Here is a 26,494-nt window from a genome sequence, read left to right as displayed (position 1 = left end):
CATCCACAAATAGGTTTGGGGGGGGGGGAGCACCATAGGTAGCTTATGTCTTCCTTTCCTTAAAGAAAAACCAAGTGTTGGATTCCAATTAGCAAATAGAACACGCTTGGTTCATCGGAGTTTCCATGTCAAATATTTCCACTGATCTGAGTTGGCTGCTCAGAGTCTAACTGATCTTTCTCTGTGACAACTCTAGTTCACATGAGGAAGCAAGAAAAATATTCTCAGATCTTATATTACTTAAAAAAAATTGAAGTTATTACTCTGGAGAACTTTCACAGACAAAGAATCGGCATTATCTCAAATTTCCCATGAGTATGCCAGCCATAATGAAAGGTTGCTAAGAAATATTTTATTTCCATCAAAGAACTACTTTGGGGAAATGGAGCCATGGGTGTTTCCCACTGCCCCAGGCTCTAAAGTCCTTCTTAACAGGTTCATTTTAGTTTCTTGGGTATTAGCTAGAGTCATACTGGAAAATCTCTACAAGGTGAAATAGTAATATGTTCCTAAATTATGGGATTATTTTCTGTGCTTCAAGCATTTAAAATATCTACAGGAGTTAGCCATGAGCAAATACTTCAAGATATGGTCTGTACTCATTAGATTACATTGCCTCTTGTTAAGTTGATGATCCCTCAGATTGCTAAGATTTCCCACCAAGAGATACCTAATTTACACAACTCCTCACTTTCCAGTAATTTCTGCCATCAGAAATTGGCTTGAGACAAAGAAGTTCCAGTAGCGAACCTGGGATACATTTAATAGGACACATGAGAAAATAAATTCTGTTTATGTTAGGAAGAATATATAACACCCTGCAAACATGCTGAACATGTTCTGATTTCCAAATCCTATTGAAAAGTTTCCTGGCCTGATGCCTAGCAGTAGCTAGAAGGTACAAGATGGTAAAACTGTCTTCTCTTCTCGTATAGCTTTGCTTATCTTAAAAATCACTCACTGCTTTGGTCTTAGTGCCAATTTTCCCATCACGACACAAAAAGCCAGTAACTGGTGGTGTTCTCCTCGCACCCCAGTGCCAGGATTTATAACAGAGTGGCCATTTTTTTACCTTGTTCTTATGTCTTTAACTTCCTAGGAAATACTACACTGCATCATTTCACCTTATCAGATTGGCAAAGAATAAAAGCCTATAGTACCGAGTGTTGACAAGGATGTAGAACAATGAGAACATTCATACAGTGCCGATGGGAATATAAATTGGTCAATCCCCTTGGAAATCAACTTGTCAATATTTAGAATCCTTTGAGATCTGAATAACCCCTAGCATTACTACTTCAATAATACTTCTAGGAATACACTCTAAACATTTGCATAAGAAAACACTTGTAAGAATATTCATTAAGGTCTTATTGTTAATTGTAAAAATTTGAAAGAGGACAAATTTCCATCAAAAGTAGAATTGTTGAATTGGGGTATATTGAACACAATAGAGTACTTCTTAGCAATTAAAATGAACTAATTAGAGCTGCATGTTTCCTAAAACAAATACAAGACCTGAATTAGATACAGAAAATATTAAAATTATACAATGTTGGGCTATGGATACATTGATATTTTCTATACTTTCCTGTTTTTCTAATGTTAGAGGGAACAAACCCACTACCTCTGCAGGTAGTTTATTTTCTTTCAATAAATTGGGTTAAGCATTTTCTAGGGGTCAGGCATTATGCTAAGTGCTTAGGAGTCAAAGAGTACCTGTCCTCAGAGGGCTTAGAATCTAGCGGGGGTTGGTCCTGAAACCACCTCCTTTAGCCCCATGGCAATTAATTTGCACCTGTTATCTTCTGCTTCATATTATGGTTTCATATTTCGTGACGTCTTTCCTTCTATAGTAGTGCTATCCCATAGAACTTTCCATAATGATCAAAATATTCTATATCTATGCAATCTAATACTGTAGCCACTAGCCACCATATAGCTATTAAATACATGAAATAAAGCTAGTGTTATTGGATAACTGAATTTTTTTAAGTTTATTTATTTTTGAGAGAAGGAGTGTGTGTGGGAGAGGGGCAGAGAGAGGGGGGACACAGAATTCTGTCACCACAGAGTCTGATGTGGGGCTCGAACTCATGAATTGTAAGATCATGACCTGAGCTGGTCGAATGTTTAACAGACTGAGCTACACAGGTGCCCCCATGTAACTGAATTTTTTTTAATGTTTTTTATTTATTTTTTTTTTTTGAGAGAGAGGGAGAGAGAGTGTGTGAGCAGGGGGAGGGGCAGAGAGAGAGAGGGAAAGAGGGAATCTCAAGCAGGATCTGCGCTGTCTGCGTGAAGCCCAACCTAGGGCTCTATCCCACATACCGTGAGATCATAACCTGAGCCTAAACCAAGAGCCAGAGGCTCAACCGATTGAGCCACCCAGGTGCCCCTGGGTAACTGAATTTTTAATTTAACTTTTAAAATTGAAGTATAATTAACATGCAGCATTATGTTAGTTTCAGGTGTATAATATAATGACTCAATTCTCTGCACTTCTCAGTGCTCATCATGATAAGTATACTCTTAATCCCCTTTATTTTACCCATCCCCCAAACCCACCTCCTCTTTGGCAATCACCAATTGTCTGTATTTAGAAGTCTGCTTTTTTGTCTGTTTCTTAAATTCCACATATAAGTAAAATCATATATTTGTCTTTCTCTAATTTATTTTTGCTTAGCATTATATCTTCTAGGTCCATACATGATGTCTCAAATGGCAAGATTTAATTCTTTTTTATGGCTGAGTAATATTTCATTATAGATTCATAATGCATCTTCTTTATTGATTCATCTATTGATGGACACTTGGGTTGCTTCGATATCTTGGCTATTGCGAATACTGCAATAAACCTAGGGGTGCATATGTCTTTTTGAATTAATGTTTTCATTTTCTTTGGGTAGGTACCCAGTAGTAGAATTATTGGATCATATATATAGTAATCCAATTTTTAATTTTTTTTGAGAAACCTCCATACTATTTCTCATAGTGGCTGTACCAATTTGCATTCCCACTGACAGTGCACAGGGTCCTTTTTTCTCCATATCCTCGCTAACACTTGTTATTTCTTTTTCATTTTAGCTGTTCTGACACGTATAAGGTGATGTCTCATTGTGTGTTTTTTTGTTTTTTAAGTTTATTTGAGAAAGAGAAAGTGCACGTGGGAACGGAGCAGAAAGAGAGGGAGAGAGGGAGAACCCCAGCCAGGCTCTCCACCATCAGTATGGAGCCTGATGCAGGGCTCAAACCCATGAACCGTGAGGTCATGACCTGAGATGAAGTCAGATGCTTAACCAATTGAGCCACCCAGGCACCCCTCATTGTGGTTTTGATTTGCATTTCCTTGATGACTAGTGATGCTGAGTATCTTTTTGTGTGTCTGTTGGTCATCTGTATGTCGTCTTTGGAAAAATGTCTATTCAGGTCCTCTGCCCATTTTTAAATGAGATTATTCGGGTTTTTCTTTTCTTTTTTTTTCTTTTTGGTGTTGTATAAGTTCTTTATGTATTTTGGATATTAACCCCTTATCAGATATATCATTTGCAAATATCTTCTTCCATTCAGAAGGTTCCCTTTTTGTTTTGTCGATGGTTTCCTTCACCGTGCAAAAGCTTTGTATTTTGATATAGTCCCAATGGTTTTGAATTTTAATTTTCAATTTAACTACATAGGCTAGCAGCTACAAGATTGGACAGCATGGATACAGAGTGTATGCTTTTTGAGGGCAGGGACTATGTCTTTCCCATCTTAATAGTCCTGCCTCAAATCCCTCCTTCACCCCTGAAGCACCTAGCTGGATATTGTGTCTCATCAAAGACATTTGATAAGTGTCCGTTGAATTGACTCCTGGAATGGAGTCCTTGCAGTGCCATCAACTAGCAGGTGCTCCAGGGAAATTCACTTAATCTCTGTATATTCATTAATCTATTTATCAAACACATACTGTGCAGCAGTTCTGTTCTGAGTTGAGGGGATGCAAAAATATTCTTGAGGAATTCATGGGCTTGTCTGGGCAATAGTTCTTTCAGAAATAAAATGACAGAGTTAATCCTGAAGATCTCTAACATCACTTCCAGCCCCAACATTCTACAAATACATCACGCTGATTATTCATTTGTGCCTGTGATCACTTTAAGAGTTTGTGCCAATGGGCAGTAAATAAGATGGAGACACTGAAGCTTGTTGAGAGCCCCTTGGTCTCAATCATTCATTCATTTAACAAATATTTACTGAACACCCCCTATGGATATTTTGAATGTGTCTTTTTACCCTAATGGTGAGGGAGGGAGTCTCACCCTAGGATTATGGGGAGGGGAGCAAACACACAAAATTCCACACTGGACAGATGAGGTTGAGAGCAGTTTATTAGTCACATAGAGTCCCAGTCCCAGGTGGAGGACACCACACACCTGGTGAGCAGAAACAGAAGAGGGTGAGGACCCTCTGGTTCCGGTGGGAGGATGGGTTTGACTCATGTAAATAATTCCATGGGCTATCAAAGAACCTGCTGCTTAAGGAGAAGCAGAAACTGTGTCTGGTCCACTTGATAAGGAGGGTCATTTGACTGAGAGATCTCATCCTTGAGAGCAGAATAGGGCGAGGAACTTGCAGTTAGGCCATTTGCAGTCCTCCCGATTTTACCAGATGTTAAGGCAGTGTATAATATTGAACCTTATTTTTGGGCCTTTACACCACAGTGGCCCAGGCACTATCGACTAAGCACCCTCATGGGCTAGACAAGAATAAGTGATTCCTGCCCTTATGGGTCTTATGCTTTAAGTTTCAGGGCATATTGGAACAATTAGTGGACTATAATGCGGTTTATAATAGAGGTTCATCTTCCTATCTCTAACTCTGCCATGGGTCCCAGGGCCAACAGAATGGAGGATGGCTTCTTTTGGCCACTAGAGGGCATTTCCTGCTTTCTGCATAGGCCCCTGTTTCCTTAGGGCTTAAGTGCAATTGTTGGGGTGTTTGTTTGTTTGTTTGTTTGTTTGTTTGTTTGTTTGTTTGAAGTAGGTGCCATCCAATGTGGAGCTTGAACTCAGGATCCTGAGTTCAAGAGTCACGTGCCCTACGGACTGAGCCAGGTTGGCGCGCCCCAATTGTGGGTTTAGGGTACTGATTAATTCTTAACTTTGGTATGCGTCAGAATCACTTGGGAAAAATTTTAAACCCAGCTCTATCCCCCCAAAATTCTGACTGAGTAGGAATAAGCTCGAACCTCTGTAATTTGAACATATTTCCAAGTGATTTTGATAGGCAGAGCAGAGATGAACAGCCAAGCAATTTAATGAGATAACTTACATTCTGATTTTCAGGGGTCCCCATTTAATTGTTTTTCCTGCTTTACTGAACTATAAGTGACCTATATAACATTGTGTAAGTTTAAGCTGTACATGTATTGATTTGATACACTTAGGTATTACAAAACATTTACCACCATACAGTTACTTAACACCTCTGTCCACTCACGTAATTACCATTTCTTTTTTGTGGTAGCAACATTTAAGATCTACTCTCTTTGCAACTTTCAAGTATATAATACAGTGTCACTAACAATAATCACCGTGCTGCACAGTAGATCCCTAGAACGTATCCATCTTATAATTGGAAGCTCACACACTCTGACCAGTATCTCCCCAAATCCCCCACCCCTCTGGCCTCTGGTAACTAACACTCAATTCACCATTTCTATGAGTTCAGCTATTTTAGATTCCACGTATAGGTGAAATCATCCAGTATTTATCTTTCTCTGTCTGACTTATTTCACTTAACATAATGCCTTTTTAATGCATATACTTCTTAAGCATAATGCACTTAGCATAAGGCTGCCCTGAGCCTGAATGAAAAAGCTGTGTGGACTTTTGCAGCGAAGTAGAAGTGGGAAGGCAGATTGACCCTGTGCTGTGCTTGTCATCTGGACTCCTAAAGCCCCCCATGCTTGCAAACCACATCCTTGGGTTTCTGGCTCTAGACCAGCCTTTCTGGCCAATGGAACCTGTGTGAGTACTGGGTGAGGAGGGGGGGAACCAAAAGAGACAGAAGGATATTATGACTTCCCCCTCTCTTTTCCTCATTTTTCTCCTCCATTTCTCTCCCAAGCAGACACACTTTTTTTTTCAAATCCAAGTTCTTTTAAGCATTCACTTCTGCAAAATGAAGAATTTGGCAGCCTGCAACAGCTAAGTCTGAAGAGCGTCTCAGCCCAGGTAGGGCCTCCCTCCATAAACACATACATACAGGCTCTCCTCTTCCTCCCCTGACCGGTTCCCAGCTCATTCCGTTCTGAGAAACAGGAAGTAAGGGGCCATAATAACTGGAAACAACCTGATTTCCCATCATTCTGACACTGAGTCACCAGGTCTTTAGTTGCCTTCTTTCTGTTAAGGTTTCATTGTGATTTTTGTTGTTAGTGTTGTTTGTTTTGTGAATGAAGTAGGCTCCTCCCAAAATCTTAAGTGAGTTCCTGAGTGATATTTTCACAGTTGCTTGTTTGAAAACTCAGTGTAATTATTTGATCATAAATATTCCTTGAAAAAAGTTGAAGACTCCAGGCAAAGAGAGCCACAGAGTTATTTGAGGGTGATAGACTTCTTTTCAAAGCAGTTACGCTAAACTTATGAAAGATGTACTCCCTGGAAGATAAGTGCGAGTTCATCTAGAAGAGAAAATGTTTCACTTTCAGGTAAGCTAAGAATTCATCCTTGTCCTCCAGTGACTGTAAACACACACACAACACAACACAACACAACACTATTCTATTTTACTAATTGTCAGGAATTTTTTTAAAGGTTCCCAGGTCTAAATTATAAATGTCCTCTTCCTACCAAATGATTACATAAAGGAAGCCAGTATATCTGGTCCTAGAGTGTGGACATCAGAGCTTCTGACTGAGCATGCTGGGACTTTACCTGGCCTAAGAACTACTCAAGGGCTCATATTCTCTCTCTCTCTCTCTCTCTCTCTCTCTCTCTCTCTCTCTCTCTCTCTCTTTCCTTTTTAAACCCAGCCTAGACGGCTCATTTCTGTGCCTATGCAAATTAGACATTCCTCAGTGCTTGCTCCGGAATTACTCACTTACATCACTCACTCTACCACACAACAGTAGAACAAGAATTCACTGACTAATAACTTGAATGAGGTTGACTGCCCCAATGGCCAAGACATCCAATAAAATTGGAAGTATTCTCCAGAGGCATAGGTGTGTCAGGGTGTGGGCTATAAATGAATCCTCTCTTGAACTCAACGTGTAATTACAGACTCCGTATCAGATATGCCTGTTTCAGATGGTGCAACCAGAAACAATGATAACAATAACATTTATATTAAAATAACAAATCTACAAGGAATCTCACCTCCCTTTTTCATAATTGTCCTCCATTTATAAAATACATTGCTAGGCAAATCAGGCTTCTCAGGAGAGGATGGTAAAAGGCTTTTCTCATCTTCTGAAGCCGTGTTACAATTTAAACAGCTAGTAATCAGAGCTACCGTGTTATTGAATGCCTGTGTACTAGGGGACAGGCACCATGTGAGGTGGGTTTACAAGCCATTTCTCATTTAACCTAAGAAGCTTTGAGGAAGGTGCTAGTATTTTGCCTGTTTTATAGATGGGGAAAGCAAGGCTCAGGCTAAGCAACTTGCTCACATCACCCAACAGCAAAGGATGGATGTGACACCCACATACAGCTGTGTAAGTCCATCACTGTACACAAAGGCACCCAGCCAAGGGGATGAACGGAGGCTGAAATTCAGCCTGTGATCTACCGGCCAAGCCACAAACCAGCAGGACAGCACAACCAAGAGGAGGCACCCTTTCCTCAGAGGACCCAAGGCACCAGTTGGGCTAGCCACAGCCCTGAGAATAACCTGGAGTCAAACCCACTGAGCTGATTCCAGATCCTCTATTCCCTACCGTAGTATGCTACCTGGCCAAGCATACTTTCCTTTGGCAAAAGGTTCCATAAAGGTCACAAATTATTCTGTGCTTTTCAGTGGCTGGGCTTGGGGGTGGGCATAGTGGGGAAGGATGGGTCTACCTCTGAAAGGAAGTAGACAGATGCCTTCTCACTTTCGGAGTAGCCTGGTGTTCTGCTTTGGCAGGGGAAAGGTAGTGATGGATAGCAGCAACAAAGTACTGTCCTGTCCTGTCCTGTCCAAAGTACTGTCCTGGAAACTGCCAGTGGCCTGACCCCTTGGAAGTTTCCTTGGCCTGCTTTAAGGAGGTTACCCAACTGTGGGAGTCGAGAGGCCTCCAGATGAATGGCTGTAAATGTCCTCATGAGTGACATCACTTCAGTGCAATGAACCAATAGATGGGAATTCTTGGGCCGATTCTACCACAGGCTGGCATTTTGGTCTTTGGTCAGACCCTTAACGTCAGTGACTTCTACTTCTCCAGCAGAAAATGCAGACAATGATACTAGGTACCCCTAAAGTTCTGGAAAGTAATATAGAAAAGTAAATGGTTAAGGTTGTGGGATAATGAGTGATTTTTAAATTTTTAGTGAATATTATTACAACAGTGTGAAGTACATTTAGCAATACTAAAAAAGAGCAAATGTCATTTAAAAATAAGTATAGAAAATTGACAACACAGGTCATTGGATTCCCTGTTGTCATTATTTCAGGCTGGTAATTTCTTTTACTTGTTATGAGATGTTTTTAAGACTTAACATTTCTGGGGGCACCTGGGTGGCTCAGTCAGTTGAGCATCCGACTCTTGATTTCAGCTCAGGTCATGATCCCAGCGCCGTGGGATCGAGCCCTGAATGGGGCTCTACACTGAGCATGAAGCCTGCTTAAGATTCTCTCCCCCCCCCCCCCCCCCCCCCCGCACTGAGTGGCTCTCTCTAAATAAAAAAAGAAATGATTTAACTTTCTAGAAAGACTTAAAGATTGTTTTTGCTAATATAGACATACTGTATTGGCAGCCAAATACTTGAGAAATCTTTATGTGAAGATATTCTGTGTCTACAAGACTTTGAGAGAGCCACTTTATTTTTATTTATTTTTTATTTTTTTAATGTTTATTTTTTAATGTATATTTTTTAATGTTTATTTTTGAGCTATCAGCACAGAGTCCAACACAGGGCTCGAACCCATGAGCTGTGAGATGATGACCTGAGCTGAAGTCGGACACGTAACTGACTGAGCCCCCCCAGGTTCCCTGAGAGAGCCATCTTAAAGAGGAGATTAGGTGGTCGGTAATGACACTGTGCAACTCTGAGGAAAGGGAACAATCTGGGGCACCTTTCATTCACACCTTAGAACTTGTACTTAGAACAAACCAGAGGTAAGTCCTTTATAACCACACTTATCCAGTAGATGAGCATGTCCTCTGGCAGCAGCATTCAGGTGAATTTACAATCTCCTTTATTTAATCACCACCTTTCCAGGGGGCTTCTGAATGAATGCTACACACACACACACACACACACACACACACACACACACACACACGCGCGCGCGCACGCACACGCACCTGCTCGATGGAGAACGCATACTTCTTTTTTTTTTTTATGAGATTTATTGACAAATTGGTTTCCATACAACACCCAGTGCTCATCCCAAAAGGTGCCCTCCTCAAAACCCATCACCCACCCTCTCCTCCCTCCCACCCCCCATCAACCCTCAGTTTGTTCTCAGTTTTTAACAGTCTCTTATGCTTTGGCTCTCTCCCACTCTAACCTGGTGTTTTTTTTTTTTCCTTCCCCTCCCCCATGGGTTCCTGTTAAGTTTCTCAGGATCCACATAAGAGTGAAACCATATGGTATCTGTCTTTCTCTGTATGGCTTATTTCACTTAGCATCACACTCTCCAGTTCCATCCACGTTGCTACAAAAGGCCATATTTCATTTTTTCTCATTGCCACGTAATATTCCATTGTGTATATAAACCACAATTTCTTTATCCATTCATCAGTTGATGGACATTTAGGCTCTTTCCATAATTTGGCTATTGTTGAGAGTGCTGCTATGAACATTGGGGTACAAGTGGCCCTATGCATCAGTACTCCTGTATCCCTTGGATAAATTCCTAGCAGTGCTATTGCTGGGTCATAGGGTAGGTCTATTTTTAATTTTCTGAGGAACCTCCTCACTGCTTTCCAGAGTGGCTGCACCAATTTGCATTCCCACCAACAGTGCAAGAGGGTTCCCGTTTCTCCACATCCTCTCCAGCATCTAGAGTCTCCTGATTTGTTCATTTTGGCCACTCTGACTGGCGTGAGGTGATACCTGTGTGTGGTTTTGATTTGTATTTCCCTGATAAGGAGCGACGCTGAACATCTTTTCATGTGCCTGTTGGCCATCCGGATGTCTTCTTTAGAGAAGTGTCTATTCATGTTTTCTGCCCATTTCTTCACTGGGTTATTTGTTTTTCGGGTGTGGAGTTTGGTGAGCTCTTTATAGATTTTGGATACTAGCCCTTTGTCCGATATGTCATTTGCGAATATCTTTTCCCATTCCGTTGGTTGCCTTTTAGTTTTGTTGGTTGTTTCCTTTGCTGTGCAGAAGCTTTTTATCTTCATAAGGTCCCAGTAATTCACTTTTGCTTTTAATTCCCTTGCCTTTGGGGATGTGTCGAGTAAGAGATTGCTACGGCTGAGGTCAGAGAGGTCTTTTCCTGCTTTCTCCTCTAAGGTTTTGATGGTTTCCTGTCTCACATTCAGGTCCTTTATCCATTTTGAGTTTATTTTTGTGAATGGTGTGAGAAAGTGGTCTAGTTTCAACCTTCTGCATGTTGCTGTCCAGTTCTCCCAGCACCATTTGTTAAAGAGGCTGTCTTTTTTCCATTGGATGTTCTTTCCTGCTTTGTCAAAGATGAGTTGGCCATACGTTTGTGGGTCTAGTGCTGGGGTTTCTATTCTATTCCATTGGTCTATGTGTCTGTTTTTGTGCCAGAGAACGCATACTTCTAAGTCCTTCCTGTGTCACAAATAAGAGAAAAGGATTTTTTAGAAATGTAACATGTGCTCAAAGCCAAAGGAAAAATTACAACAAATTTCAGACACTGCAACTAGCTTTTAGTTTGATTTGATTTAAAAATCTTTTCCATGTACGCACTGGGGAGCTTCTGATCTTCTCAAGGTCTTCCAAAGCCACCCTCCTGCTCTTTGCTCTTTAAAAAAAAACTAAAAACTTGTTGGATCAAGACCGCCAAAGGTGGAAGGAACTTTATGAGTCATTTGTTTCCATTGGATCGTTTTACCAACAAGGAAATACTGGCTCAGAAGGTGAGGTAAATGACTTGCCCAGAGTCACATGATAGGTTAGAAGCAAAATCAGGACCCTTTCTTTTCTTGGGGCAATTATTATGTTTTAAGATCATCCAGCCCATGGCATAGATTTAAATTAATAGGTTACCTCTGCCCCCGATTACAAAAACAATATATGTTTGCCATATGAAATATAACAAATGCTTAAAGAATAATATAAAAATTGCTCATAATCCCACCACCCAGAGAGAAACACCATTAACATGTTGTGAATATATATTTTTGGTCCTGTAGGTACTACGTTTTTTTAATGTTTTATTTATTTTTGAGAGCGCGCAAGCAGGGTAAGGGCAGAGAGAGGGGGACAGAGGATCTGAAGCCTCCTCTGTGCTGACAGCAATGAGCCCAATGTGGGGCTTGAACTCACGAACTGTGAGATCATAACCCAAGATGAAATCGGATGCTCAACCCACTGAGCCACCCAGGTGCCCCCCTATAGGCACTACTTAACATGGACAGGAGTATGGGCAGCACGTGTGCAGAGAGGTCAGCGACACTGCATGGCTGAGCTCTGGCCAAGGGTAGGATCGCTGTGCTGGAAAATTCTGCTTCCTTCATGGCCATGTGGAGCCCAAGGTAGTCTATGGGAGGTGGCGGTGTTTATATCATGTCCCTTTCCAGTCATGCCCATCCTGGGAGAGGGTGCCTGAAATAAGAGATCACCCAGTCTGGGATTAGAGCTGTCCTTTTCTGTCCACTCCACTCCACCTAATCCTTTGCAGCATTAAAAGGACTCTTTTCTATAGGCTAAACTGCATGCATCAATGAGGGGTTAGTTAGCTTTGATTCCTCTAGCTATCCCTGAGACTTTCTGCGGAATTTACTTGCCAGTAAATTGTGAACGTTTTCCTGTATCAGTAAACATTCTTCTATATCTTGATTTTTCCTCTCTCCATAAGAGCCCATAAAATACATACATCCTAATTTATTTAAAACCCATTTGGGGACATATAAATTGTTGCCAAGTTTTTTATGATGAAAACAATACCACGATGAACATCCTTGAGTACTATTTAAGTATGTGCATATCTACTCATTCTTCAGGATCCATTCTTACAGAACTGCTAGGTGAGAGAGTATAACTACTTCAAAGGAATTTGATACTCCTTGCCTAAATTAACTCCAGAAAGTTCATGTTCAGTTCTCCCTATCAGAGTTGGCCCTGTTTCAGGTTTGCCAAAATTTAGAACTCTCCCCCGTGCTTTGACCTAGGCCTCACCTAGAGTACTCACGATGAGACAGAAGTCTCAGATAATGGGAGATGGAAGTTTCAGAGCCCAGGCGAGGGAGGTTTTTCTGTCCCTCGATTTCCTGCTGAAGATGGAGCTAAACAACATTCAGACGTTCCTTGCGCTCTCTGCCAAGGGGATATTGCTTTGAACACCTGAGCAGTCCGGGACTTGTGAGCTGATTTAGTTTCCTTGGACAAAGAGAAAGACAAATCGAATTTTGCTCACAGAGCAGAGCTGTGCCTGGGAGGGGGTGGGGGTGGTGATTTTCTGACCCCTTTCAAAATGACCTGGCCTGGGTCAGAAGTGGTAGACCCCAGGGTTGTCCCCGCATACCCCTTTCCTCTTCTAAGGTAGGTGCAATACCGATTGTCTTTCCTCGTTTGAGACATTATCCTCTAATAAAAAACACTACATAACAAAAAAGCAAACTTTCTGGACAGGGAGAGATGACTTGGAGCCATTTTGCAAGCATCACATGTTTTTTTCTTTTTTTTTTTTTTCCTTCTCTTTTTGTTCCAAATATTGAAATATTTTATCTACCTTCAGGGAAAAGGATTCAGAGATCCTCGTGGACAGTGCTTGCTTCTCTCTTCTGAAAACAAGGGAATAATAATGGCTAACCCTTATTATAGCGCCTACTAAGGGCTAGCAGTGTAGCAAATGCTTTCTGCCTGTTTATTTACTTTATCTTCATAACAGCTTGCTGTTGTAGATAATATCATCGTCATCATCTCCATTACACGGGTGAAGAAACTGCAGTACAGGGAAGTTAAGTGATTTTCTGAGTAGAACACGGCAGAGCTGAAAGCACAGATCTGCTTTAGAGACCACGTCCTGAACCATCGCATTATAGCTTCCTGCCTCCTCCCGTCGCCCTGGCTGAAAGCTCTGGTAATAGGTTCTTTATTTTTCATTAGCATCAAAGAAGGCTTAGTGGAAAGGGTCATCCTCAATTATTACAGTGGCTCCCGGGTTGCCTTCATATCTCTGCCCAGATCTTTCCTTCTTACTCCCTATTCCCCTATTTATCCAGTTTCACTCTTGAAGACTCGTTCATCTTATGCCCTTGTCTGGATGTGGTTTTAGTTTCTCTCGCCCTGTGAACTCAGGCGGCTCAGAATGGCTCTCCCCACCTCTCAGCCCAGTTTGCAGGCCGACCGCGGTTAGTCTACATTTTAAATGCGGTTATATTTAATTATGACTGTGACAGCGGGAGGTGTGACATTCAGGAGAAAATAAATAGGATTGACTTCACAAACACATCTACACCCATAAAAGGTATTTCCATTACTCAAGAAGACACACACACACACGCACACACACACACGCACACACACACACACACACACACACACACACGACTTTAGCTCAGGAAGCTGATGGGAAGCTGGGGGACGGAATTAGTATGTCGTGTCACTGGCATGCTTGTATCAAGGTTCTTGATGAGCACTTCTCAGCTGGTTGCGTGCCCTTCCTCCAAGGCACAGAGAATGTGTTCTCTTTTGCAAGAGGGACTGAGATTTGAGAAGTTGGGTGATCGGGTTGAGGCCTGCAGTGGGGGAGGGCAGGCCGTGCACTGTCCTTCCCAGCGGCAGGCCTCCCTGCCCCCCGGCCTGTGCTGCCTGCTTCCTTCACTCGTGATGTCCCAGGACATCAGGAACCAGACAACCTACCCGTGAAGATTATCCTTTTCCTATGGAAAGGAAAGCTTTCTTCCTGCTAATAACCATGCCAGGATATGGGGCATAAATTTCTCCAGAAATATCAATCATCTTGAAAAGAAAAATCACCCACCCCGCCTATAGTTATAGAGGTATTTGAGAGAGGGGTATCAGGTACCAAACAAGTAGGAAGAGGAGTCTCCGCTGCATCCTATGTTGTAACTCTTTGTAATCCCCCAAATATGCTGGTGGTTCCACACAAGGTACCCGCTCCGTCTGGGACACCCCTCAGTTTGCACTTCTGTTTTCTTATAAAACATTCTGTGTCTGTATCTCTCTCTCTCTCTGAAGATGTCATAAGACAAATAGTGATCTGTGAATTGTCATAAGATATAATTTATATAAAATATAGAAGCACATTGTGTAGATCACATATATTGTACATACACATGTGTATATGCACAAACGTAATGTCGTTTTTACTGTGTTTTTCCCTTTTTTACTTTCTTTTTTCCTAATGTTTATTTCTTCCTGAGACAGAAAGAGCGTGACTGGGGGAAGGGCAGAAAGAGAGGGAGACACAGAATCCGAAGCAGGCTCCAGGCTCCGAGCTGTCAGCACAGAGCCCGACGCGGGGCTTGACCTCACAGACCACAAGATCATGACCTGGGCCGAAGTCGGTCGCTCAACCGACTGAGCCACCCAGGCACCCCTTTCCCTTTTTTCTTGACTTACCCTTTCCCCCCCTTTTCCTGTCTTTTCACATGAGCCACCCAGTAAAAGAAACTATGCTGTTTCATGTCAGCATTGTTTTTTAGTTTTATCAATGCTCATATAACCCCATTTAAATAAATACGTATACATGTTTATGCACATGCATTTTATACAGGTTCATGTCATTTTTTTGAAGATGGGATCGTATTGCATGTATTTTTCTGTATCGTGCTTACCTCACCCAGCATTTTCTGGTAGAAATCCCTTCAAGTCAACTTGTACAGCTGCAATTCAGTCTTTTTGGTAGCTTTCTAATATTCTACGGTGTGAGCAGTGCCATAATTTACTTGACTGTTCCCTTGTGGATGGACATTCACATTGTTTCCAGATTTATTTTATTTTATTTTATTTTTTTGCTACTAGGTTTTTTTTGTTTTGGTTTGTTTTTGTTTTTGTTTTTTTTGCTTTGTTTGCTACTGAGAACAATACTATAATATTGTATTATCCTATGCACTTTTTATTTCTTATGGCTAGATTTCAGGGAGTAAAGATTATGGATCAAAGCATACAGGCATTTTTAGTGGATGTTACCTGATGACTCTCTAAAGTTTCTTCTAGTCATTTTAAAATGAATCTTTGTATAAATACTGCTGACATTATTTTTTATATGATTCGCATTAAAATAGTCTAGTTATAGAAGTTACCTATTCTGGGGTGCCTGGATGGCTCAGTCATTAAGCATCCAATTTTGGCTCAGGTCATGATCTCACAGTTTGTGAGTTCGAGTCGCACTTCGGGTGAGCTTGAGCCCTGCTTCAGGTGAGCCCCACTTCTCTCTCTCTCTCTCTCTCTGTCTCTGTCTCTCACTCACTTGTGCCCTCTCTTTCTCAAAAAAATAAATAACAAAAGAAGTTACCTATTCTGTTTACTTCTCTTATGATACGAATTTTATATAAATGCATGTTTACATTTTCTGTTAAGCTTCTTGATTTTCCTTTTTACCTCCCTCTCTCACCTTCTCTTTCCGACTAACCTTTACCCAGCTTCCCAGAATTAGCTCAGACTCAGAAGTCACCTACTGTACGTCAACCAACCTTCCTTCCACTTACCCCAGGCACGTAGAATTCTCTCTCCCCTGCAGCAACTTACTTGGTGCCTTGTATTGTACTTGGCTAACTTTGTCAGCCCCATTGGACTGCAAGCTTCTAGAAGGCAGACTCCGTGTCCTGTTCACTGATATTAAATCCAGCACCGAACACGGTGCTTTAATACGCGGCTACTCAATATTTAGTGGGAAAAAAAAAATCATACTTACATGTTTTTACATAAATGTTTATTTCACCTCTAGTTTAAATGACTTAATTCATGCTTCTAAAAAAACTAGCTGAAAAACAAAAGATTGGGTTAACTCTGTGTTCCCAAGTGAGAAACAAGGCATATTTGTGATGCTTAATAGATATTGTAGAAAAAGAGTGCTTATTCATTTCACCACAGACTCTGAACACATACAGGGAATAAGAGACAATGTGCATCTTTAGAGACATCAAGCCCTTATTCAAAATGAAATGCCTGCTGGTGCATACTTCTGAGAATATAAAATGAGATATTGGTACAGTTCTCACACGGCCCCCACGGTTGAGCGTATCCTGCTGCTTTACAGGATTTTCCTTTGCTCTTTTCCTGTCAGCATCCTACTGGGTACACCTTCCTGCAGAATGTGTGTATGAAGCAGACTCAGGCACGTTATTAGGTCGTCGTATGTGCTTATTTTCATCTTTTGTCTACTTCAATGATTACTGATGAGTTTAAGAATATAACTATGAACGAAAGGCTTGGCTTTGCATACTTCTTTATCAAAAGCTTCTTGGGGCGCCTGGGTGGCTCCATTGGTTAAGCATCCAACCTCTTGATTTCGGCTCCGGTCATGACCTTCACAGTTCCATGAGTCTGAGCCCCGGATCAGGCTCTATGCTCACAGTGCTGAACCTGTTTGGGATTCTCTCTCTCTCCCTCTCTTTCTGTCTCTCCTTCCTCCTCAAAATAAATAAGTAAACTTAATAAAAAATGAAAGACATTTTTAAAAAAAAAACGCTTCTTTTTTTTTTTTGGTCTTAAGAGAACCAGTTGACTTAAAAACTATTAGAATGAAAACATTAAGAGATGATTATCTTGAAAGCACGTGTTTGTTTATGCTTCTGTAGTATTTACTGCTTGGAAAACAACAGTAAATTCAAATTTATCTTAGAGTTAAATTTGTCTTAAAGCAGCATGTAGTTCCTGGCAGATAAGAAGTGCTCAATAAATAGTTATTGGACCAAGGAGTGAATTGTGGTAACTGACAACCTCATTTGTAACTTTGTTATTTTTAGAGTTTTAAAATACTCACACCCAACATTCTCTAGCTGATGGTTTAAAAACAAGTTAATTCCAAAAATGTGCATTTGGCAGAAAGTAATATTGCTCAAGGACCTCAACAGGAAACCTATGTTTGGCGTCTTTTCCCCTTGGCAATTTAGAGCCAAAAGTCGCTTCTAGTGACAAGCTTATGGCAGTGTTTTTGGAGCATTGGCTCGTGTAAATTTTTTGTGGTTTTGGTGCCAAATCTAAACAGACTAAAAAACTAAAGCTAAATCTAAAAACAGATTTGTCTCCAAAATTTGAGTTAGGAATATGGACCTTAGTCTTATATGTTACTGGGCAAATATGATAAGCATATTAAAGAAGGTCTGAAGTTTAATGTGGGCAGTGGTTCTAAAAGCACAAAATTATTTAAATACTGTGGCGCCATTCAAGGCATTTGGAAGAGCTATCAGAGAGCAGAATTCACTTTTAGAACCAGTTCAACAATGTATCAATTCTTTAGCAATAAATTAAAATATAAAATATTGCTCAATCTTCCCTTCAGCTAACATTCCAGTCTCCCAATATTGAGAACCTGGGCAGGAGAGGAAGCAGACTGCTTCTAATTACCCTGTGTCAGCCAAGGATTGCTTAAACTTTCAAGGTAGGAAATGGAGCAAGGGAGAATATTAAAAATGATAATTTTCACTAACCTTTCACAGGTCTGTAGCGTGACGAATAAATGAACACAAACAGCTCTAGTTTTCTTCTTTTGCCCCTTAGCATCATTTTCCAAATACTTAACCTTGATGGAAAATTATTTCTTTTTTGACAACCCCCATCAGGATTCTGTGAATCCTCCTTGGGTTCTGGAGGAAGAAACAAGTCCTACCGGTCTATCCCACCAGAAAGTGGCTGAATCACAAACATGGACTTGGGGATGGAGAGAAGACAGTCTGGCTCTCAGAGGCATCTAACTCAGTGACATTTGATACAATTTATTGACAGGTACTTGGGAGTGCAAAGATCAATCAAAGGCAAAAACAGCCTTCTAGAATTCTTCTCCTGGACCACTGGCTAATCTCTATTAGAATAAGACTGCTAGGTTAGCTTACCATTCAAAGTCTTGTAGTTTTCAGAACAGTGAATTCAGATCATACCAATTTCTTTCTTTTTTAAGCTGGGGAAATCTAAGGCTATCTCAATGAGCCTTCCCCAAGACTTTATATGTCTGAGGAAATTGTGCCTCCCTCAGGTTCTCCGTGAGGCTTCTTACCAAACTTAGCTGGAAGAACAGGTAAAAACAAGGTAACAGTGAACTGGAACAGCCAGTTCTCTGGTATGTGACCACTGTGCCTGAAGCTGGGACAGCCTAAACTCCAAAATCTTTTAACCTATATTTAGTGCTGAGATGTCCTAGATGTAGTATGACCAACCTCTAGAGACCTAGCTTCATAGTCACAGGGCTCCCATGTATAGTCACTACATATTTATTGAGCACTTACTTAGTGCCAGACATCGTGCCAGGCTCTAGAATACAACCATGAACAAAACATACACAATTTTGCCCTCAGAGTTCTCACAGTCTGAGGAGGGAAACAAGTACTTATAACAGCAATTGTGTAAAAGGATTACGTGGCCAAGGGGCCACATAAGTGGAAAGAACATACACCGTTGAGTGTGGTTAACCCCATCCCCTTTCCCTGTTTCTTTGTAACTGAGGGTTATTAGTAACCCAGCCTGGGAGAACACAGGAAACTGGCAAGTAGGAAATGATGGCTAATTATCTCCAATATCTGCCACATCCATTTTGCTCCTCAAACACTGCCTTTGCTGCTACTTTGGGAAAGTAGATGGAATCAAACGTTAACTCAAACCAATGATAAGCACTCCATGGGGACAGGCATTTTCCAATGACTTTCTGAGGATTTGGACAGCCAATAAGCCAGGCACTGAGGAAATGTGATATTACATTAATGTCAGACTTACTAAGGCCTTAGTCCTCACATGTACAGTCACATAAACCATGCATTTTGAGCTCTGGATGCTTTTTTTTTTCTAATTTATTTTTTTAATATTTATTTATTTTTTTAAATGTATATCCAAGTTAGCATGTAGTGCAATAATGATTTCAGGAATATTTATTTTGTGTGTATATATACATATACACACGCACATACATATATATGTGTATATACATATGTATATATATATATATATTTTTTTTTAATTTACATCCAAGTTAGTTAGCATATAGTGCAATAATGATTTCAGGAGTAGAATCCAGTAATTCATCCCCTACATATAACACCCAGTGCTCATCCTAACAAGTGTCTTCCTGAATGCCCCTTGCCCTTGCCCATTTAGCCCATCCCCCCACCCACAGCTCCCCAGCAACCCTCAGTTCTGTATATTTAAGAGTTTCTTACGTTTTGTCCCCCTCCATATTTTTATGTTATTTTTGCTTCCCTTCCCTTATGTTCACCTGTCTCATATCTTAAATTCCACATATGAGTGAAGTCATTTGCAATTTGTCTTTCTCTGACTAATTTTGCTTACCATAATACACTCTAGTTCATCCACATTGTTGCATATGGCAAGATTTCATTCTTTTGAACTCTGGTTGCTTCTGATTACAAGCCAAAAAGAGCCTCCCGGGAAAACAAACGGTCCATATATAAGACTTTCTACTTTGGTCATTGTGACCAAAGATTAATTTTTGCTTACTCTTCTATTTTCTTCCGCATAGCACAGTCTTAGTTCAGGTTCCTCAGAAGCAGATTCTGTGATGAGGATTCATGTGCAGGTGACACAGTAAGAAAATGCTCCCACGAGAAGGCTAGATACGGAGGTAAGAAACACGATAGGGAGGAGAAGAATCCAAGCAAAGGCACAATTTCAGGTAAAGCCCCAGCTTCTATTTGGTCCTTCAGAAGGGCAGCTCAGGAATGTGAATTATGCCTCAGAGTTTGTCCCAGCTGGTGTCCAAGGAGTTGGCCTTTCATAAACCTGTATCAGTCACTCATTGGCCACCCATAGACATGTAAACTCCTAGGCACTTAGACAGTTTTTTGTGTGTGGGTAAACAGTCCTAGTATCCAAGGGCAGGTATCCTAGTATCCACCATCAATTCACAAAGGAAGGCAGAAAGAGAACAGGAACAAGGGATCTACAAAACAGCCAGAAAACAATAAGATGTCGTTAATAAGTTCTTACCTATCAATAATTGTCCTAAATGTAAGTCAACTAAATTCTCCCACCAAAGGACATTGAATGGATAAATGGATAGAAAATAAGACCCAACTATATGCTACCTACAAGAGACTCGCTTCAACTTTGCAGACACAAATAGGCTCAAAGTGAAGGGATGGAAAAAGATATTCCATGCAAGCAGAAACCAAAAGAGAACAGGAGTGGCTATACTTACATCAGACAAAATGGATGTTAATTCAAAATCTAACAAAAGACGGGGGTCATTAAATAATGGTAAATCAATTCATCAAGAGGATATAACAATCATAAATCTATATGAACCCCAAAGTAGGACACCTATATTAAGTAAATACTAAAGATCTGAAGGGAGAAATAACAATACAATAGTAGTGGGACTTTAATAATCCACTTTCAACAGTAGATAAGTCAAACAGAAAATCACTAAAAAAAGTTGGACTTGATGATACTTTAGACCAAATGGACTGAACATATATAGAACATTCCATCCAACTACAGTAGAATACAAATTTTTCTCCAGTGCACACAAAACATTCTTCAGAATTAGTCATACAACTGGCCACAAAATAAGTCTTAGCAAATTTAAGAGGACTGAAATCATTCCCAGTATCTTTTTTGACCACAATGGTTTGAAATGAGAAACAAATAACAGGAAGAAAACTAGAAAATTCACAGCTACATGGAAATTAACACACTCCTGCATGGGTCAAAGAAGAAATCAAAAGAGAAAAAAAAAACATACCTTCAAACAAATGAAAATGAAAACATACCCAAATTTATGTGATGTGGCAAAAGCAGTTTTAAGAGGGAAGTTTATAGCAATAAATGTTTGCTTAAAAAAAAAAGTAAACAACCTAACGATTATACCTCAAGGAACTAGAAAAAAAAAAAAAGAAGCCCAAATGTTAGCAGAAGGAAGTAATAAAGAGCAGAAATATAACAGAAAAACAATGGAAAAGACAAATGAAACTAAGAACTGGGTTTTTGAAAAGATGAACAAAATTGACAAGCCTTTAGCTAGATTAAAAGACGTCTGAGCCTTATTTGAGAAGACTCAAAATCAGGAATGAGAGAGGAGACATTACAATGATACTACATAAATACAAATGATCTTAGGAGACTGCTACGAATAAATATATACCAACAAGTTGGATAATCTAGAAGAAATGAATAAATTCTGAGAAGCATACAACCTACCAAGACCGAACCATGAAGAAATAGAAAATCTGAACAGACCAATTACTGGTAAGGAAATTGAAGCAGTAATCCAAAACCTCCCAACAAAGAAAAGCTCAGGACCGGATGATTTTCCTGGTAAATTCTACAAAGCCTTCAAGGAAGAACTTTGCCAGTCTTTCTCAAGCTCTCCCAAAAAATTGAAGAGGAAGAAACTCTCTCAAACTTATTTTACAAGGCAGCATTACCCTGATACCAAAGCCAGATAAGAACACCACAAGAAAATACAGACCAATATCTCTGATAAATATAAATGTAGAAATTCTCAAATATATTAGCAAGCCAAATTCAGCAGCATATGAAAAGGATCATGCACCATGATCAAGTGGGTTTTATCCCTGTGATGCAGGAATAGTAAAACATATGCAAATCAATAAATGTAATTCACTACATTAATAGAATAACAGATAAAAATATTATCCCAATAGATGCAGAAAATTGTATGACAAAATGTGACATACTTTCATGATAAAAACTCTCAACCAGTTGGGTAGAGAAGGAAACTACCTTAATAAAGGACTTTATGACAAGCCAACAGCTAAGATCATACTCAACAGTGAAAGGTTTGAAAACTTTCCTTAAAGATCAGGAACAAGACAAGGGTGCCTACTATTACCACTCCTATTCAATATAGTACTGGAAGTCCTAGCCAAAGCAATTAGCCAAGAAAAAGAAATAAAAGACATACAAATTAGGAAGAAGTAAAATTGTCTCTGTTTGCAGAGGATATGATTTTACATATAGACAATCCTAAACACTACACAAAAAAAAACTATTAGAACTAATTGTAATTTAAAAATTCAGTAAAGTTCCAGGATACAAAATCAATATACAGAAATCAGTCATGTTTCTATACACTAGCAATGAAATATCTGAAAAAGAAATACACTGAAAACTGTAAGGCATTGATGAAGGACATTAATAAGTGAGGTAGAGAAGACACAAATGGAAAGATCTACATGTTTATGGTTTGAAAAATTATTAAAATGTCCATAATACCCAAAGCCATCCATGGGTTCAATGCAATCCTTATCAAAATTCCAATGGCATTTGTCACAGAAATAGAGAAAACGATCCTAAAATTTGTATTGAACTGCAGAATACCTTAAATAGCCAAAGCAATCTTAGGAAAGAAGAACAAAGCTGGAGGCACCACACCTCCTGATTTCAAACTATACTACAAAGCTGTAATAATTAAAACAGGAAGGTACTGGCATAAGAGTAGACACAAAGGAACAGAATGAAGAGCCCAGAAATAAACTCTCCCCTATGTAATCAACTAATATTTTACAAGGGAACCAAGAATACTCCTCACAAGGAAGGGATAATCTTTCCAACAAGTGGTATTGGGAAAACTGGGTGACCACATCCAGAAAAATTAAATTGGACCTCTTACACCACTCAGAAAAAAATTTTTTAATTTTATTTTTAATTTTTTAAAATTTACATCCAAATTAGTTAGCATATAGTGAAACAATGATTTGCCCATCTCCCCTCCCACAACCCCTCCAGCAACCCTCAGTTTGTTCTCCATATTTATGCCACTCAGAAAATTTTAAGTAGATTAAAGACTTAAACATAAGACCTTATGTCTAAGAAGTTCCTTAGAACTCCTGAAAGGAAACATGGAGGGAAAATCTCCTTGACATTGTTCTTGGCAACATTTTTTTGGATACGACCCCAAAATCACAAGCAACCAATACAAATGTAGGGGAGACTACCTAAAACTAAAAGGCTTTTGAACAACTAAAGAAACAATCAATAAAATGAAAGGGCAACATACAGAATGAGAGACGATATTTGCAAACTATATCTGATAAGTTAATATCCAAAATACATAAAGAATTCATGAAACTCAATAGTAAAAAAGCAAACTTGACTAAAACATGGGCAGAGGAACCCAAAGGATATTTTTCTGAAGAAGACACATAAGTGGCTAAATGGTACATAAAAGATGCTCAACATCTCTAATCATCAGGAAAATGCAAATTAAAATCACTATGAGAGGGGCACCTGCGTGGTTCAGTTGGTTAAGCGTCCGACTTTTGGTTTCAGCTCAGATCAGGATTTCAGGGTTCATGGGACCAATTCCCACGTCAGGCTCTGAGCTATTAGTGCAGAGTCTCAGTCTCTCTCTCTCGCTCTCTCTCTCAAAATAAATAAACTAAAAAAAAACAAAAACAACTATGAGATATCACCTCATACCTGTTAGAATAGCTTTTATCAAAAAGATAAGATAACAAGTGTTGACAAGGATGTGGAGAAAAGGAAACTCTCATGTACTGTTGGAATATAAGTTGGTATGACCACCATGGAAAACAGTATGGAGGTTCCTCAAAAAAATTGAAAATAGAACTACCATATGATCAAACAATCCCACTTCTGGCTATATATCCAAAGGAAATGAAAACAAGATCTCAAAGAGATATCTGGACTCTCATGGTCATTGCAACATTACTCATAATAGCCCAGATATGGAAACAACCTAAGTGTTTGTCACGAGATGAATGGATAAGGATATGGAATGTGTGTGTATATATATAAAGAAATATTATTCAGCCGTGAAAAAGTAGGAGATCCTGCCACTTGTGATAACATGGATGGATCTTGAGGGCATTATGCTAAGTGAACTAAGTTCAATATTAGTAAGACAAATACTCTATATTGTCACTTATGTGTAAAATCTAAGAAAATGAACTAGGAAGAGTAGAATGGGGATTGTCAAGGGCTGGGTGGTGGGGGAAATGGAAAGGTAACAATCAAAGGTGCAAACTTCCAGTTATGAGTAAGTTCTGAGGGTTTAGTGTGCAGCACGTTATCTATGGTTAACAATACTGGATTATATAATTAAAAATTGCTAAGAGAGTAGGTATTAAATGTTCTCACCACAAAAAAGAAATAATTATGGGAGGTGGTGGAGATATTAACTAACCCTACTATGGTAATCATGTCACAATACATAGGTGTATCAAATTATCATGTTGTACCATCTTAAACTTACACAATATGTTAATTGTATCTCAAAGCTGGAAAAAAAAAAATCCAGAAAAGACTTTTACAGCCATATTTTTGGTTCTTGAATATCCAGTTGGGATGTATAATTTTTTTTAATTTTTTTTAAAAGTTTATTTATTTTTGACAGAGACAGAGCGCAAGCATGAGCTGGGGAGGAGCAGAGAGAGAGGGAGACACAGAATCCGAAGCAGGCTCCAGGCTCTGGGCTGTCAGCACAGAGCCCGACCTGGGGCTCAAACTCACTAACTGTGAGATCATGACCTGGGCCGAAGTCGGACGCTTCACTGACTGAGCCACCCAGGTGCCCCAATGGGATGTATAGTTTTTAAGATACTGGCTCATCATTGAAATTTTTGAGAAGGGCAATGATATAGGCATAGCCACTGAATCTTAGGACATAACAAGAGTGCCTGACATATGCAAGGCCCTCTACAAATGTTTGTTGTAAAGAACTGGACATCTTATATTCCATGTATATTCTTATACATGTAATTTACCTACATGTAAAAAAAGGAAGATAGTTCACTAGGAATGGTCTCAAATTAGAATTTTGTAAATTATTATCCTGGGAGGATTTGAAGGATCTTTTCAATAAGAAAGATTCATAACTGTTCTGAATCTAAATATGTCAAATTCCATCTGAATCGATAGATACCAGAGTAATGCAAAGAGCTAAAACTAAAGGAAATATTTTAATAATTCAAAAGAACTCAACCATCAAACAATAAAATATAAAATTGGAGTCTAAGGGTGACTAATGACAATTGGAACAAAATTCTAGCCCTCCTATCAAAAACTTTACACAGCAAGTCAAAGATGAAGGCTAATAAAGAGTTCTACAGCAGAAAATGTCCAGGAAATGTTGCAGAAAAGAAATAGAATCACACTTGAGGCCTGAATGCACCAGAACAAAAGATTTTTGGAGTTGTGTGACTAGGAAAATTGAAAGCACCTACTGTTACAATTTTGACAGCAGGATCTTATAAAATTTTTTTTTTCAATGTTTATTTATTTTTGGGACAGAGAGAGACAGAGCATGAACGGGGGAGGGGCAGAGAGAGAGGGAGACACAGAATCGGAAACAGGCTCCAGGCTCTGAGCCATCAGCCCAGAGCCCGACGCGGGGCTCGAACTCACGGACCGCGAGATCGTGACCTGGCTGAAGTCGGACGCTTAACCGACTGCGCCACCCAGGCGCCCCCCTTTTTTTTTTTATTTAAAATTGCAGGATCTTATAAAAAGAAAAGAGGAGAAAATAAAAAACAATCTCAAAAAAATTCTAGGGTAATAATGACTTATACAAAGTTGATGTTTGGGGCACATGAGTGGCTCGGTCAGCCAAGCATCTGACTTTGGCTCAGGTCATGATCTCAGAGTTCGTGGGTTTGAGCCCCGTATCGGGTTCTGTGCTGATAGCTCAGAGCCTGGAGCCTGCTTCAGATTCTGTGTCTCCCTCTCTCTCTGCCCCTCCCCCACTCGTGCTCTGTCTCTCTCTCTCTCTCTCTCTCTCTCTCTCTCTCAAAAAGAAAAAAAAGAAACATTAAAAAAAATAAACCAAAGTTGATGTTTAATAAGTATTTGGTAAATCTACATATTCAATGCAATACCTATCGAAATAACACCAGCATTCTTCACAGAGCTAGAACAAATAATCCTAAAACTTGTATGGGACAGAAAAGACCCCAAAAAGCCAAAGCAATCTTGAAAAAGAAAACCAAAGCAGGAGGTATCACAATCCCAGACTTCAAGCTTTATTACAAAGCTGTAATCATCAAGAC

The 26,494-nt window shown here is 39.7% G+C and overlaps 1 long non-coding RNA gene across 2 annotated transcripts in view; it reads left to right on the top strand.

Moving 5' to 3' along the window:
* The window catches only part of LOC123386644, a 59,389-nt gene extending 44,650 nt beyond the window's left edge, over positions 1 to 14,739 (top strand). For both annotated transcript variants that reach the window (XR_006600860.1, XR_006600859.1), the window contains one exon: positions 13,219 to 14,739. This is a non-coding gene — a long non-coding RNA (uncharacterized LOC123386644). The remainder of the gene's footprint in view (positions 1 to 13,218) is intronic.
* Positions 14,740 to 26,494: the final 11,755 nt, after the last annotated feature.

Source organism: Felis catus, chromosome B4 (genome assembly GCF_018350175.1).
Source record: "Felis catus isolate Fca126 chromosome B4, F.catus_Fca126_mat1.0, whole genome shotgun sequence".
NCBI classification, from domain to species: Eukaryota; Metazoa; Chordata; class Mammalia; order Carnivora; family Felidae; genus Felis; species Felis catus.
Note: the sequence above shows the minus strand (reverse complement) of the source record. Positions and strands in the feature narration are given on the sequence as shown.